Source organism: Corvus moneduloides, chromosome 1 (assembly GCF_009650955.1).
Source record: "Corvus moneduloides isolate bCorMon1 chromosome 1, bCorMon1.pri, whole genome shotgun sequence".
Lineage (NCBI taxonomy): Eukaryota > Metazoa > Chordata > Aves > Passeriformes > Corvidae > Corvus > Corvus moneduloides.
In genome coordinates this window covers 63,815,007-63,833,074 of record NC_045476.1, presented here as the reverse complement: position 1 = coordinate 63,833,074, position 18,068 = coordinate 63,815,007, and the positions used below count along the sequence as shown (strand labels likewise).

General features: G+C 39.2%; 1 protein-coding gene across 3 annotated transcripts in view; it reads right to left on the bottom strand.

Annotated features, from left to right (window-relative positions):
* STEAP4 (STEAP4 metalloreductase) overlaps positions 1-17,774 on the bottom strand; it is a 28,684-nt gene extending 10,910 nt beyond the window's left edge. The window contains exon 1 of one of the 3 annotated variants that reach the window (XM_032112974.1): positions 17,630-17,774. The gene's annotated coding sequence lies outside the window, so the exon portion shown is untranslated. Of the gene's footprint in view, positions 1-8,798; positions 8,982-17,629 lie in introns of those variants that run through there. The other 2 variants (XM_032112961.1, XM_032112966.1) reach the window with 2 other exon arrangements.
* Positions 17,775-18,068: the final 294 nt, after the last annotated feature.

Here is an 18,068-nt window from a genome sequence, read left to right as displayed (position 1 = left end):
TAGCTTTCTCTCAGTTGAGTGGTGGATCAATTCTCTCCTTGATTTTTTTTAACAGTTTATATTTTTACAAGAAACCTTTTGTTATTCTATATGTACCTTACTAATTATATTTCTTTTTGTGCTGTGGCTTTTCAAATTGCATCAACATATTAGCACAATTCTGTGCTTTTCCATAGATTTTGGTTTATGTGTGTTATTTGACTCTGAAGTTTCGAAGAACTGACAGCTCCAGCTGCATGGCTCTCTTATGGTAGTCCTTGCTCTGCATTGCAATCTTTATGTCTCTGCTTTTAAGTTTCTTTAAGCAGCTGCCAATCTCCTGACCTAATTTTCTTCTCAAATTGTACTTCTCGTGAAACATCACCTTCCCACCTTCAGAATCTAGTATACTCTGCTTGTTATTCTGCTAGGGGAACAAATCCATTTTTGAGCACTTACTTGATGTTTCTTGTTTGCCTGTGGTGGCTCCAAGCTGTGACAGAAGCTCTGTATTTTCCCCTCTTTTTCCACCCTCTTCTACTGGGATTATGTTCTTTTATCTCTTGATTCAGGGCAAAAGTTTAGAAGACAAAGCAGGATATAAGGACTATGAGAAGAGAAAAGGCCAAAGCATAGCCAGAAATTTGACCCACTGCAATGCAAAAGAAAGGTTTATAAGCAGGTTATGATAGGTTATGGTGTTGTCTACCGTAGCAACTAGTGCCAGGATTTAAAACACTGGTCCATTTATGTTTTTCCTCTTTTTTTCTTTTTTCTTTTTAAGATCATGGTAAGAATTGTAATCCCAAAGGTGGACATAAGGATTATACACACAACAAATATTATGGGACCGTAACTTTAAAAAATGAAGAGTCAAAGGCCTTCTTGCTATGTAAACTAATTATTTTTACTGCTGTTTCCATGTAAATAACAGCAAGGATTCTGTTACTCTATGCAAATAATAGATAGTGTTAGGGTGAGAACGGCCTCTCTGAAGCAGCTTGCCCTTGCTCTAGTACAGCATTCTGGAGGCAAATAAAAGTCCTGACATAATACATCTTGCTCATTATATAGCATGCTGAGTCTAGGTTCATATGTGTGAATTCATACACAGAAGTCACGACAACTGTATTTACTGCATATTGCAGCGATTCTATGTAGTAGAATATGGGTATGAGGTCTGTTTTCTAGGATCACCAGTCCAGAAAAACCTTGTTTCTTCATATTTCCAAAGGGTTATTTTTCTATAATGATGCAGAGACTCTTGGATGGACAGTTTGGAGCTTATTAAATTGAGTCCATTGCACAGATGAACTCTAATAGTACCTTGCTGCATGGAGAAGTTAATTCTTCCCTCGGGGTCACTAACCTGCGATGTTTAACTCTGCTTGTAAAATAGTGAAACTGGGATATCTGGGATAAGCGGTTTGGGTTCATACCCTCATCTTAAGCTACCAACACGACTTCTTACACCGCCTCATAACCACACTGCTCTTTTAACACTGGGGATTTAGCTGTTTCTGTTTTCTTTTATTTATTTTTTTTTCTTTTTGGCTTTTATCTCTCTCGTTTTCATTACAGCAAAGATCACCTGAGCTTTCTCACACAGCATTCACATAGATAAGTCCTCAAGCCTCTGCTGGAGGCTTTTTTCAGTCAAAGTTCTGTATCTCTCTGGTCAGGAAGCACCTGGAAGCATGCAGTTCCTTACAGGGATTCAGGAACTTGCTTATATGTAAGCACTCAGGCAGGGCTGAGCACGTGACAACTCATTTCTACAACAGAGCATGTCTCTTCAAAACATTTTGAAAACAGATTCCCACCATCACTACAGAGAGTAAGCCCTGAACGCTGCTGGACTTGATGTGATTATTTATTTTAATTTTGCTAGGCTCCTGTGAGCTGATCTTGAGTTGGCATTTAAGGTTGAAGTGGTGAAAATAAACCCTTGTCTCATGTGCTGCAGACCTTCCTCATACCTCTGAGCAGACCAAGCAGGTTCAGTCAGTTTTGCTCTCCTGATCCCTCTGTGCACACCTAATCCCTCCCTGCCTGATAGACATGCATCCTTCTCAATCATGGCTGGTCTGCCCTCCTGGTAACCACAGTGCTTTGACAGCATCCTAATGGCATGAACTTATGCTGGTGGCAATAAAGAGCGCTGCCTGTGACCAAAGGTGCCAAAGGCAGTAGACATGGCCAGGATTATTTATTTATTTATTTATTTACTTTACTTTTTAAATATCAAGCCTCTGTTTCTCATTTTTTCCTTTATATTCTACATACCTCTATGTGGGAATGGTGAACTTGAACCAAATAAGTAGATGAGTACAAATGTTTATTTGGATTTATACTTTTTTCTCTGATAATTTTTAGTTTCCCATACTGTCAAGTTCTCCAAATTTAAACAGTTTCTTTCTCGAATAAAGTTAATTCTTCTTATTGTCTTAAATGTTTATTGCATTACTGGCAAGTAGAAGTCATCCCCACCTTCAGGGTTTCTTTTGTAAATAAGACTCCTGCTTTGTCTTGTAATCTATGATCAAAAGGTGTATATTAGACAAAAATGTCTTAATACAGTAAAATTACACATAGTAGCCCATTAAATAGAGTACAAAAAGAGAGAAATTATTACTTTATTTCTTGCATGAATAGTACTGCATCTTTGGAATACTTTATGAAGTATTTCACACATGCTTAATGTACAGTAATCCTGTTGTAACTTGGAAAACAGGTGAAATGGGATTTAAAATTCTCCTGAGAAAGACGTGCACACTACTCTGAGGCAGTCCCATTTACTTAAAATTTCATTTTACTATTCCCACAGAGAGACAAAGAACACACTCTATAAAAAACACTGTTTCTTATAAGCTGACAGCTATGGAACCAAATCTGTCCTAAATTATAAATTGCATTTTCTGTTTCTTGATACACCTAAAACTAAAAGGCATGTGGCTAAACTGCTCTCCCATGATTAATCCAGTACTTAAACACATAAAGAAAACAGCAGAATAGCTCCAACAAACTTATTACAACAAATTATTCATGAATTTTCTTTCAAGCAGATGAATATCTGCTGTTCTTCTCAGCAGAAAATCCTGGGCTCCAATTTTTGACAAAGCTGATAAAAAATAATTGTTTGAGAGAATAAATCCTCCTATGGAGGACATTGCATTTCCCACATCTTCCCTTTTTATCAGGAGTACACTAAAACTGCCTGGAGGCTCTTCAAACAGATGAAATATAGTCCTAAATAGATGTGCTTAATGTTGTCTAAATCATAGCAAAGTACTGAGAGGGCTGGAAATCTCACCACCTCCAGCTGCTCCCATAAACATGTAAGACCCAGCTATAACTTGAGTAATTTCCTCAGTCTCTTCAGGGCTGTTATTCTATTCTGAGGTTTGTAGGTATTAAGCTTTAATCTAGCCTATTCAACTGCAAGAAGAATGAAAATATTTCTTAAAACACCCGAAGGTGAGCAAGTGGGAGGGAGAGAGAGACCTGCCTACAGTGCAGGGGCACTGGGTTTATCCCAGCTGGCCCAGGAGATGTTCTGAGACCTTGAAAGACATGCTTGCAGATCCACCAGGCATAGAGGCACCTCTTGGATTCCTGCCAAGTGGTTCCCTCACTGTGAAGCTATTCTTTTGAGCATCTTTTATCTGCCATTTAGAGACATTAACAAGTAGCTGCATCTCACAGAGAAATAACACTAGAAATAATGAAGCCTGGCTTCCTAGGGGTTTGTGTTTCTTGACTGATTATAAGTACTGATTGAAACTTTCCAATCACAGGAGATGACTCCTATAACATTTCTTCTCTTGGATTTTAGATATTTCAAATTTATATAGTCACATTACAGTCTTTCATTTTTCAGGACCCTTCTGTGGGGTGTTCAGCTGCCCTTCTTCATGCAACATGAGAAGAAGAGAGCACTCCGCCCTCCTGGTATATTGGTTTGAAATCATCACTAAAAAAATGATTGGGGAAACACACATGAATGTGAGACACTCATGTGCCTCTGCACGAGCAGAGAAATCTCACATCCTACAGAAATCAAAGTAATGGACACCCTAAAAATTTGTGAAGTACACACACCCAAATGCATGTCTGTACCACCAAAAGAGAAGGAAGCAAGTGAGGAACGGCCCTTCAGTTTTGACCCTATGTAATTGTGGTCTCTTGAAAGTAATGGAATTAGCTGAAATTACACCAGCAACCTACCAAAACCAGACCTTCAGAATATTAAAAATGTAAGAGGCCATGCCCCATATTTATTATGAGCTCCAGGAGAGCATAAGAAGCCTGACTCTCTTCCCATTTACACTAATGCATTGTTGATATGCAGTTGGCTTGCTTTTGGATCAGGTTGCATAAGTGGGGAAATGAAGCCCAGTTGTTTCATTACACCTTTCACAAAAAAAAGGGAGAAGTGGCTCCAGTGGTGCAGTGACAATGTTCTTGATCGTCTTACACTCTAAGAAATCTGAGAAGTGAGAATATGACGAAATATTTAAGGAAACAGAGCATGAATGTGAAGTTTTCTTGCCAAAACAAATAAATGTGGATTTGCAACATTTCTGGAAAGGGGCCAAGCAGATTTTACAGGAAGTTCATTAATCTGTGTTTAAAGACATATGATTGGACAATCCAATGCAGTGGATAACTTCATCGGTCCCCTTACTCACTTGATGTGAAGTGTACTAATTGCATTTACTTGCTCCTTTTGGTTTCCTTTCTTTATTTTATGTGGACTTGAATATTTTCCTCTCTCACTTGACTGATTTTGAGTGGCATCTGCAGAGACATGCCTGCCTCCAGGACAAAATAAACACTGATATTTTCAGAAGAAATTATTCCTCAAAAAAACCAACCAAAAACCCAAAAACAAAATTAAAAAAACAAGACAGTGAGATAGATATTTTTATATGCTGTTGCATTTTTCAACATGGAAAAATTCTTATCAGGCAATCTTTGAAATTCTTCTCAAGATGGAGAAAGTTCCCCTTGTTACTGAGCCACTGATTTCAAAACTCTTTAAAAAATAACCTTAAGCTACAGGCTTTGAAAATTAATTGCTGAGAAGCCTGAATTTAGAAACATGCTTTTAAAACAGAAGAAACCCCAGCAATGGGATTAGTAAAAAATTGACAGAGCTGTTCAGGGCAGCATCCTATACTGAGAAATTGAAAGATCTAACATTTATTTTTGTTTTTATTTTTTGACCAAAGCTCCCTTTGAGTTCAGCCCAGGTTTTGCAAATGCCCAAGCTGCTGCTGATGATTCCCGCCTGGCAAGCAGGGATGGGTGTGCACAGCAGTGAGTCACTAGCTTGTCTCCCAGCTGAGATGTTGGTACAAATGACACCTCTCTGCCAGGGTACTGCCTTGAGGCACTGCCCTTGGGGCACAGCACTGCCACCAAATTGCTATCAGGGCAGCCAGTTAGCCTGTGCCACTGCTGGGGGACAGGAATTCTTACAAAACATCTCTTAAAAATCCCTGTGTGCCAGGGGCTGCAGCCTTCAGAGAGAACTCACCCTGATTTCTGTCTTTTGCTTACTCCTGGGTCTCAGTCAAGGTCACTGGGTATCTCATGTTCCTACCCCTGTGAAATATGTGGGGTCAAGGCAGAAGTCACTCTTGGTTCTCTATGTCAAGACCATGCAATAAGCAAGAAAGGAGTGAAGGAAAAGGTGGATATTCAGAACAAAGACAAATGGAAATCTTCTTAGTAAACTTAGCTGAAGAGCAAATAAGAGGGTGCCAGGAGGTCTGAAACAAAGTGTCATGCTGCTTTTGTAATTGCCTAATTGGACAAAATAATTCCCTCCTGCAGGGCGACCCTCTCTTGCATCTCCACCAAGGAAATGCAATACAAAATAAGGAACTGAGTTTTCAGAATAAACCCATTGTCTTTATTGAATTACCATTTTATGCTATTATGATTATTGCATAATTATCCACTTGTTGTGGGTACTCATGTCTTTTTATACATTTCCTGCTCTCACAGTCATCATAGCATGGGACAGCCCCAGAGAAGCCCTTTGTCAAACATTCCTCTGCTTCAATGCCAGAAAGTGTTTTGCTCTTTGGCAATCAACTTCTCCACTTAGTTCTTAAGGCTTGTTTATCTAGAGGCCTCCAGAAACTTGCTCACATAGCTGGCATTACTAAAGGTGGCAGGCAACGGTAAAACACTTTGATCCCAGTCCTCAGGTGCTGTAACTTGTCTGAATTGGATGGGTGAGCCTTTTCACCATTGATCAAGCAGTTTGTAGCAGATTATCATAATTAAGCACCTTTGAAGTGCCAAGTTATATGAAGCTCTGGAGCAGTTCAGGTTTCAGAACTCAAATCAAATTCATTAATATTCTCATTTTTTAGGGATATCGTGCTCTTTATGAAGTGGTTTTTCTGCACATTCTTATTTGTCCTGGTGAGGCTGCTCCACTTGGGAAAAGCACATGAAGGGAAATCATCCAGAGCTAAGAACCTGTCCTCACTCCTGATTTAATCCTAACCTCATGTTTTCCTAACCTAGTCATGGGAGCTGCATCTCCCAGTGGAAGGTTAGACCTAGCCTTGCTTCTGAACCAGGCTGATCTGTGTCACTCTGCCCGTGCAACAAACAAGGCAGCTCAGCCAAGCATCAGAAGAGCAGTCCCAAGCCAGGTAGCCTGAGTCTGTCTCCAGCATACTGCCACCACCAAAGTTAGAGCATTTTTCTGGTAACCCCACCAGGAGAGACATTGCCTCAACAGTTTAGTAAAATAAAAAAAATTAGCTTAAAGTCACCTTTGCAATTGTGCTTCCAGGGCTGTACTCAGTAGTCCCTACGAAGCTGGGAGGAAGCTTTGTCTGTTCTCTAATTAATGCTTCTGCTGCCAGCTATTCCCACTCCTCCTCTGTTTCCAAGAGGTACCCGTGTAACCAGTGCTTACCTGAGCGCCACCCGCTGCCTGGCGCAGTCCCACCACCCTGCCCAGACATCCATGGCTGGGAGGAGAGAGTTGTTGGGAGCCCAGGAAGGGCTCATGAGGACATTTGGGAGTGCACCCATTTCTCACAGCCCTGCCTACAAACATCTAATAAGTGAATTTACTGAGTATTTTATTGGCAGTTCTCTCACTAAGGGGAGTACATGTTGGAGAAATTTTGAAAAAGAAGAAAGTAGCTGTTTCTAAACAGTGATGTCAAAAGAGGAAAAAAAACCCCAGTATTTTGTTGCAGAACGTGCAGGGACAAAAAGCTCCCCACATCTGAACTGCAGTAAGGATGCAAATGTGACATTTAAATACCTGTCCCTACCTTTTCTTCCCAAAACCCAGCTTTTGAACCCCAAAGTCAATAGACATTAAAATAAGAATACAATAAAAATAAAGTCAAAATGCCCATGCCTCTGAAATGTCCCACAGAAAATAAGATATTGAAAATGTTGCAGTTCCACTCTGCTAGCTCAGCAACCAAGATGAGAATGGAAGAAATATTGGCTCAAATCTTGAAGTTACCAAATAAACAGGTTTAAATAGAAATAGACTGGGAAGCAGTGAAAGAGACTTTAAAATATGTAATTACTAATTACTCTGCCTGAAAGTGTCAGTTGCTGTCTGTATTTTTGAGAGACTGGGTTTATAGGGAGCATCCAATGCCCACGCTGATGGGGTTTTTACTTTGGAGTAGCTCTGGTCTGGTTCTGTGAGCTTAATTGCGATTATCTGTGAGATTGTTTTGCTCCACCCATGAGCAGCCAAGATTGCATGTCCCCAGCTGCTCTGCAATGTGAGGCACAGAATGATACATGGTGGAGGGCAGCAGATTCATTCCCAAGTGAGCTCCTGCTCTGAAATCAACCACTAGTGCAGGCTACACACTTTGTTAGTAATTTCTCAACACAAAGTAGCCCCTTCATCTGGTTATCATTTCTGCCTGTAACTAAGAGAAGAAAAGACATACCATCTGCCAAAAAATGTACAAATACGAAAAGTGCTTAATATATATTTATAAGAAAATTCCAATAAGGAGCAAGAAAACACAGCGATGCTTGTTTTCTCAATGACTATTGCAGTATTTTGGTATGTAGTTACAGTGCTACTTCATGTTAGTCTGAATCATTACTATTAACAAATCTAGGAGCTTCACAAAGGCCACATCTAAAAAAGAATTTTCATCTTCCACTAATTGCATCATTTTATGAAGTCCTAACAGACTCAAAAAAATTGGCCTACAGTCTGAGTGACAGTTTGTGTTGCAGATTTAGAGAGGATATGAAATTTTCCTATATCAAAGCTGAAGAACAGTTCTGACAGCTGCAAATGTTCTCTGAATTAATAATGTGGAGCTGGTATAAGACAATGTTTAAGAAAAATCCATTTCTTTCTGCAGCATTGAAGCCCCTTGCTTATAAAATATTAAACAGGATTAAAATTGGTATGCTGCTTGAATGGGAAGAGAAAACTTGAAATCCACATATGAATCCAGAAGTGAAAAGAATCATTAGTTCCAACTTTTATAAGGGATAACTTATAATTCGGGGTAAAACAACACCCTGCCCTTGCTACTAAAATTCAAACCGATATTTTGGCTCTGGCATAGGAAAGAAAATCCACTTTCTATCTTCATCATTTAAGCCCCACTGACCAACCCTTATTTGCAGAAGCTTTCTTCACTTTAACTATAACAAACACCTCTGGAAGATTAAGTAAGCTTGCTATCTGCTGTGTAAGCTCTCTGAATATTAATTGACAAATCTGAAGTTCTGGTTTGAAGTTCACCTTCAGAAATGAGAGAGATCTATATCATCTGTGTAAAACTCACCTGTGCACTCACCTGACGCAGTCCCCCTAAGCAGCTGGTGAGATGCTGTATGTGCTGGACCAAGAGAAACCTCAGGAGCTGCAGAGAGGTCCTACTGCCTGGAGCAGACACAGAAACAGCCCAGCTGGTATTTATCTCATGGAAGCCAGGGTGAATGCACAGGGCAGGAATATCTGAGGGGATGTTGCAAGCCTTTTCTGTCTGCGTGGGTTGAAAGAACTTCCCGTCAAAGTCTCAGGAAAAGTTCCAGCCTTGTATTTACAGCTGAGATGAAGCTGTGGTTGCTTTTGTCATGCTGGCACTGACTTGCCCCTTGGCTATTTGCCAGGCCTAAGGTTTGGCTTCCTTTCCCTACTCTTGGAAGACTAACCAGAATTGCAGAAGCCAGAAATTTTGTAGAAGCACAACAGCAAATATTTGCCTGGAAGGAGAGCTGTTTCCTTCTGTCATGGCTCTCCTGTGCCATTCCACCTGTAGGTAAGGACAGTAAGGTTGCCCCATTGGGATGAAAGGAAAGGGAAAGGAATTGGCATGGGGATGGTTGAAAGTAGCTGGTCTCTGAAATTCTCTAGATATTCTTCATAAGGGCAGCTGTCCTATGGAGCCAGTCTGTGATGGATAAGTGTTGAGAAATGAGTCTTTAAGGGATAAGCCACTGTGTAGATGAAAATTTTGTGATGTTACATATCTGTTTGAAATGGGACATAATTCCAAACAGATGAATTGAGCATCATCGAACTAGATAATAATCCAGATAAGAGCAAGGGGCTAAGAGACTCCCACTAGCACTGAAATTTTATAAGTTTGAAAAATGAATTGAAGGGGATTTAAATAATATAGCACTCTAGACTTGCAAGCAATGTCTGACATTAAAGAGGAAGATAGTAAAAGAAAAATGTTTTTACACAGTCTTCACTTTAGGAAACTTACTGGAAACTAATTAGAAAAACACACTAAGAAGGAAGAGTCATAGAAACTATAAAACACAGAGGTAATTTCTAAAAGAAAGAAAGGACAAGAAGAAATTTCATTCAGAACAGTCTGTGACTGCACTAGGGCTGAAGAAAGTGTATTTGAGAGTTTGAGTTCTAGAGAAGAGATCAGGTCCTGTCTGAGATTTAGAACAGAAATAGCCTGTGTCACTTTGTATACTGTGACAAAAAGCACAAACCAGTGTGATGCCTGAACAACTGGAAGAGATCCAGGAACTGAAGAAGGTGATATCAATTTGAAAGAGCTTGGAAGATACAACAAGGTGCACCTGGCATATGCCAAGTGTACGACCTGGCTCAGAATGTCCACTGAGGCAGTGGATGTGCCTGGGGATAACCAGTGTGATGCTCCTTTTCCGGTGACCCTTATATGAAGATGCTGCCAAGAATTGTGTTATTACACTTAAATTAAAGGGAATGGAGAGGAACAGAGTTGGCTTGCAGAGTTTAAAACCACAGAAGATATATGAGAAATAAATGTACAAATTCATAATAGATGGGAAAAAGGGCAAGTGTTATGCAGTTCAGTGCATCAAGTTGATCTAAGCATTGAGTTCCTGTGTAATAATGAGCAAAAAAATCTGAAAATAATTAGAAGCTATTTTCCAGTGGATAAATACCTCATGAATACTAAAAAAAAAGCAGGAAAGCATTGAATTGTCCAACAATTCCCACACCTGTGTGATGCCTCCACATTGTAAAGCAGTGCTTTAAAGAAGAGCTGGATATACTTGTTGATCTGGAACGACTGGAAGAACAGACAGAATAGTTCTCGTAGTTATAGGAAAGATGAATGAAACACCCTGTTTGTCCATTGATAGGCCTGAAGAAACAAAACAGGTCTGTTACACTACGGAGAGGAGATACGGTCAGTGACAAGTACCTCTGTCCCCTGTAAATCACGGAGGTCCTGGTGGGTGTTCGTAGTAGCAAAAATAAAAGAGGGTTTTTTTGTTAACTTTTTGAAACATTTGTGAGATGCACTGTTTTCTCAGATGTGTGTTTAGGCTGCATTTGGCACTTGAGGCAAAACGTGATAAATTTTGCAAACCTTTCAGATTAGTAAGACTTATACAGATGACATTTAGATTTGATGAAAAAATACTGTCTCAGAGCAGCCCTGGAAAGAAACTTTGCTTCTGGGCTGAAGGTGGACAAGCAACACTGTAAATACCATGTAACACAAATAATAATAATCTATAAAAAAACTAGCAAAACCCCAAGTAGATCATCAGAAAATATTCAGCAGTTTGTATTCTCCAAAAGTATTGGGTGCTGAATTATAAAGAGAAATATGTACCTAATGTAGCTTCTTGAGAGCACTGTTGTGACCATCTCACATGCAATTATTGAAAAAAATGAGAAACAGGAGGAATTAATTAGACATTTCAGGCCTTAAAATAAATCATCCATGGAGGATTTCAGGGCATATGTTGATGTGGTCATTTTAAACAGCGTGGGAAAAAAAAAAAGAGAGATAGCAGTAGTTTATGAGTTAAAAAAACCTTAGGTATACTCATGGGGGGAAAAAAAGAAGATTTAGTCTTAGTTATGGAAATAAACAAACCCATACATTTTTATTTACTGAAGGCTAGTGCTGTTTGAAACTGATTATAAATCATCAGGAATTACCAGAGCCTGGCCAATGGCTATTTTTCATTATTTTTCAGTTATGGAGTGTGACTTGCACCTTCAATATATCCTTGAAATTGCAAGCTGCATTTCTAGAGTTTTTGTCACTGCAGCCAAGTCTAGAGAGATATTTTCTCATCACTCTTATTGCAAAAATAGCTAATGAGGCTAAGAGTCTTCAGAAAATAGTTCATATCATTGAATGCAAGATTGAATTTAGCCTGAAAACATGAGAGCAGTGAAGTCGAAAGCACTACTGGGGAAGATCTTCCAAAGCATATGTGCCAATAATTTCAAGATTCAAATGCATAAAGAAAAGACCAGGGACATGGGAGGGGTGTGCTCTACTTTGTGTCCATCTCTGGCGTCCTTATACATGTTTGAGCGCTCATCTCTCACACTTCACCCTTCCTTTTTCTTTTTTTTTCGTTTGTTGTTTCCTATCATCACTTGTCTGTGCTCCTTTTTTTAAGGAAAAGAAAAAAAGAGCAATGGTGTTACAAAGCTGCATGTTGTTTGTAGGAGGTTGTTTCCCCAGGCTCATAGTTACTGTGGAAGAAGAGATGACAACCTTCTAAAAAAACCCAGAAGGGAAAAGGAGGCACAATGCATGTCACTTTGTGCTGCAAAATCTCCATCAGACAGCAAACTCACGCTGGGACCAGGGAGATCCAGGACACACAGCTAGGATGGCTGTCCCTGAGAGAAGCAGTCCTGGTGCCCTAGGGGAGCCAGCATGCCCACAGGGGTGCCACAGGGCACTTCAGAGGCTGATGGAAATTTACTGATAAATGCAGCCTCAAGGCTGCTGATAGACATTTGTATCCCTCTGTTATATCACTGTTTGAAATATACTTGGTTTTATGTTTTCCTTGGCAGGGAAGGTGTAGTCTTGGGAATGTACATTTAAGTTTTAGCATCTGAAAAAAAGTTCTGGCTATAGCTTTGTAAGTGCTGCCTTTGTTATGTGCAGCCTTCACAGACAGAAGAACATAATTTTGCTGGGGGTTTATTCTGAGGTCCAAAATTACACAGGTATTCAGGATGGAAATCAACACTTTTTTGAGGATTTATGCATTAGAGATGGCAAACACCACAAAGCACACTAGTTAACCCAAATCTCAGACATGCCAGAGTAAATTGATTTCTCCCTGAAAACCGCTCCCTGAAGGGTACAGAGTAGCATGGTTTAAACATAACCTTTGTCCTATATTCTGTGTCCCTACCGTGGCATTTCTGTACAAAGCATAGTTTCTTGAGAGTGAAGTACTGATTCCTGTTTAGGGGTAACTGACTTGACATGAGCTTTCCCAGAAACAGGAAAAAAAATTACCCTTCACAAAATCACAGATAGAGGTGTCACTTTTAAATCCGTGGATTTCCCATACAATAGAATTGTCTTTGATTGGAAACAATTCAGCATACTTTCAGTGAAACTTGATTAAAAAAAAAAAAAGTGTTTAGGACACAGATAATATTTCCATTTCAAATAAAGTCAACAACATTTCTTTCTTGAATTTTGCTTGACACTGTTTCATGTGATGGTTCACTTGCTTCCTTGTGCTCAAACTCAAGCTGTTGACTGTCAGTGTTTGCTGTCAATTTCGACGGGGTTGGACTATCCAGACCATTCCTGAACATAAGCTCCAGAACTTTTGACAGCTTAAGATTTCTTTCTTGCACAGTACTTTATCCATGAAGCCTGTGAGGAAAGCACTGGGCATGCAAGCAGGTGAGCAATACAGGTCACTTGAAGTTGCATACCAAGATAAACAGCATTTCATAAAGTACTCAGCAAGTGTAAACATGAGCCAAAAACACACACACAGAGATGAGCTGTTGTGTGACCAGATATTCCAAGTTACGGAACAGGTGTTTTTGGATGAGACAGTAATTTCTAACTTCTTTCTTTCTGTATAAATCACTAACCTCATCCAGCCTGTCCATGCTTCATTTTGATCATCTTCTAAGAAAGAATTTGAGAAGTGAAGGACATGAGAAGGGGAATAATTTTTCTTGTCAGAAGTGAGACTGACACAGGGATGAAAGTCTGTAATGGCTGAAACACTTTTCCATTTTTTGTTCTCAGCTTGGCTGAAGCCAAATCCTAGTTTGGAATTCTTCCTCTAAAGTTAATGTTTTCAAAGGAACTACACTCAAATATGTGTGAGATGTCTCAGGTTTTTATTGTGTCTCATTAGTTTTCAATGCACATGTGAAGATCAGTAAAGATCCTGGAGGGACCTCTTATAATACTGTCAGTAGGAGATGGGAAAATGTAACTGTGTAAGCTTTTACATTCTTAGTGTTATTTTCTATTTTTTGGCTACCTGCAATTTGATTTTAAGTGGGGATTAAAGGCACCGAAGACACATGCAGCTAAAATATCACAGGTTCTTTATGCTAAATAAAGGTAATTTTGTTCAGCTGGTGTTTATCGCCTATTCACAGAGTGACACTTTCATTTCTGAGATGATAATAACCATTCAGTATCAGCATTCTTTGTTGTTTCAGCAGATAAAGTTACCCTGTGACCAGAGATAGCTGTTGTGTATGCGTTTGTGAAGGCTGCTCTGGTTTCCTGTTGCATTCAAGCTTGTTGCTTAATTTCTAAACAGTCTTTCCTTAAATAACAGCGAAGAATGTGACACTATTGTTCACTTAGTTTCTGGGAACATATTCTGCTGGTGACAGTGCCTACCAGGAGGCCAAAATATCCCCCAAGGTAGTTACTGTCTGATGTAGAGAAATATGCAGGACTAACTTTAACTTCCTAGCCTTTCACAGATAAATCATACTGTGATTTTATGAGATGGAACGCAAAATACTTGTTGCAAGTATTCTGGGAAGAACACCCAGGTACAGTTAAAAAAGAGCATAAAGTAAAGCACACTGAAATATTTCAGTCAATGGCCCAAAGCAAAGCCTAGATTATGATCAGACTGATCCATTCTGGAGTTGGAAAGGTGTATTTTTCCTTGGGCTGTGGGGAGGTATGAACATTGCACAAAAGTAATGGTGTCACACTGGGACTGCTTTATTTCTGTAGAGTGTCCTCAACAGCTGGAAACACCATAGTTTGAAGCTCACGAGAATGGGTGCTGTATTTTAGGTTGTGTGTTAATGTCCAATATAATTTCAAAATGATGCTAGGAAGAAAAGGTGAGTTTAAGAAATATTTATTTACAGACCATGCCTTTGAGCTGAAATCTGCCTAGGCTGTATTGACTAGATCTTTATGGTCTACGAGCCATATGTGTCCAATAAGTCATTCCAATATATCTAGTGATTTTTCTTGAAAGAATTTACAAATATCTGTAAGTCAGGGATGATGATTCTTCCTGCTTTATACTTCTAGCTGAAATTGCTTCCATTACGTGAAGCTGAACTGTCATATTTAGAGGAGGTTAACAAGGGATGTTTGATGTTTTCTGAAAAGATTAATATTGCTTTTGAATATTTTTATACCTGAAAAATTTTGTAGACCCTTCAGCTGAAACTGTTTTTAAAACTTCACTTAACCTTCCCCCTCCTCCCCCCCCGCTCCCCCCCCATTGTATCCTTTTCCCACATTTGGGATGCAACAATATTCTGAAATTTAGAACTGCTTGTGAGAGAGAAAATAGGCTGTAGAATTTCTGTCCATAACCATTCCAGATTATTGTACCCTATTTATGTAATGTCTTTACAGCTACTGTCTAGCTAATTAAAAAAATGAGCCGCAAGGATAACAGCAGCATAGAAATGTAGAAAGATCAACTGGTCAGTTTTATGGACTTGGAAAGAATACAAAAGCCTCAAATCCATTTTGAGCAGCTCACTCCAGCAGCAAGATACACTACTGGCATAGCCAGACTTTTTACTGAGTTCCATAGCTGACAAAATTACCCCTTCTGCCAAAATGCTCAAACATATGACCAAGTCACAGGAGCTGAACAAATTACTCTGTATCAGTTTAGCCATGCTACCTTTGCAAGTCCATGCTCTTGACTTACTCCAGTAAATGCTACCATACCAGTCTAAATGTCTTCCTCTGAGCCCTGCAGGCCTAAGTGCCCCATCTGACCAAGTCTGACTGCATGTGCATAGTGTTTGTGTCTTGCTTTAATCTTTCCCGACACTTTATATAAATAAATTTTCCAGACACAGATGTCTTAATATATATTCCTTTGTATCATCCATAACAGGAAGAACTTGAAATGCATCATTTTTCTTCCAGGCTAGTTAGACATACAGAATCTATTTTTATTTCCCTTCTTTTTCTTTGATTTCTTTTTGAAAATGGGGACTTCATTATCATGTAGGCAATAGCCAACAGACACAGACAGAAATAAATTTAACATTTAGTCAAGGAGAAATAATTTTGATATTTTTATAGCTGTGCTCCCTTTAGAAGGGTAGAACTTCTTTTCCAGTGATACATTTATGATATTATAATTAATCAGAGAAAAAGAAATTGTACTGCATTATGAAAGAAAGCAATAAGGTGGAGACATGAAGATGAATAGGCTACTTAAGTGAGTAAATGATTTCTAGTGCCAGCCTGACAATGACATAGAGGACTTGAGTGTCTGTAGTGCTATCAGGTCCCTCAGACTCCCCTGTAGTTTTATTCAGGGCTTTTGAGGGCTTATGACATTACTGGTCATCATTACTGTGCTTGGCCACCAAGCAGAAGAGGAAGTTATTTGAACAACACAAGATGCTGGTTTCACTGAGTAAGATGAGTTTCATTGGAAAGGATGAGTTTGAGTTCTTCAGAAATGATTGTGAGCTGTTATTAAATGACATAATTCTTCCAAAAGGTCTTGCTTTTGATTGTGGCACAGCAAACGTTCTATTCTCAAAGTCTCTTCCTTTCACGGTTTCCTCTCACTGACCCCACAGCACTGACCATTCTCTCTCTGCTCCTCTTCTCCTTCTTCTACATTCCCTGTCCTTTCAACTCCTTTTAAAGTACGCTTACTACTAGCAGTGATTTCCCTGGTTTCATCAGACACTCTCCCAGCCACATAAAGGTTATTTTTGTGAAGGTGGTGTTTACACCTAACTCAGTGAAGTGGGAATGGGAGGTCTCCCAGAACAAGTTAGGATGCAGACGTTCAGGTTTCACAAGAAGCATTTCACAGACAGGTGAATATGGACATAAAAACATGCTGACAGCAGCTCTGTATATGAGAGACTGTACATGAACAAGGGGAAAATTTCTGTCCTCCATTCCCCCAACCCACTTCGTTATTTAGAAAAATCAAAACATCAACAGTCAGAAGGTTCAGGTAGACTGTATTTGATGCTAATAATGGGACTGGAAACACCAGCATGTATTGCAGTAAAGCTATTTTCATCTTGACCATTCTCATCTACATCCTTTTATTTCTGTGAGAAGTTATTTAAATGTGTGCATATACCTCAGACGAGTACTCTGTGTTTTGCATTTTTTTAAAGAATGTCAGGAAGTTGCAATAAATATCTCCATGAAATTTGCTTAATAAGAATTTTCAGAAGCATTTGTCATATTTCTGCTGGCAAAGTCAACCAAAGACTAATTTTAGCAATGTGAAAAGCTGCTTCTATTGTGACAAAAATTATGGCCTAAGGGACAGAGCCACCCCCTCTAGAAATGAATACTTACAAAACCACATTTCTGTCAACAATCTGATGGTAATGCCATGGGAAGTTACTAATGGGAAAGCAGAGATGTCAGAATAAAAAGTGTTCACCTTCTCTAAACCAAGGAGGCTTTATTTATTCTTCCAAGCAATAGGCACAATTGAACTGTCTCTCTGAAATCTCTGTCTCCTATAGATGATATGCTTGGTTTAGTACTAACTTGTACTTCAACTTCTGTCTCATGTACTTGGTATTTTTTGGCATCAGGTAGACCTTATTCTCCAGGGAATAACGACTTTCTTAATCTATTTTTGTGTTGCATCCACAATTACAACTAAGCAGTATAGGTACCAAATACACAAGAAAAAACCCTACACCACGTATTTTGTATGGGCTGAAAAATGAAAACTTACATATCAACACAAGTATTAATTCAGGTATTAGCAGTCTAATCAGAGTGTTCTTATTAGTTTCATTTTGTGAAAACCAACACTTCAAATTTTCCAATTATTACAGCTCACTCCCAATCATAATGCAATTGATGCTAGTACCCACCAATTTCCTCATCTCCACCCCTTTATCCAGCATTATGCTCACCCTTCTTCTGTTGGTCCTCAAGAAGCAAGGGAGAGGGTTCTGGCAAGTTGTTAGTGTCCCGGGTTCTTCACTGGGAGAAGTATGGTGCTGCTGAAGATTTCTTCCATCTTACTCTAGGATCAGTGTGGGGCTACTTTTATATGGTTCTCAGCACGTACTGCACGTTACTCTTTCCTCAATGGCCCACAATTCCTCTTTATATCTATATATACTATTTATAGTATGTTTTAATTACCTGTCTTGAATATTTGTTCTTTGTTCCCTTTGTTATCTCTAAAGCCAGTTTTACCAGCCTCCCATGGGCTTAATGACCAGTAATTGACTATTACTAATTTGTTTATAGCCCAGGAGCGTCTGGTTTCATCCCGTCTCCACACTTTGAGCACCTCTCCTGTAATCTGTTACTTGTATAATCCTCTACACCAGTTTCATTTCAGAT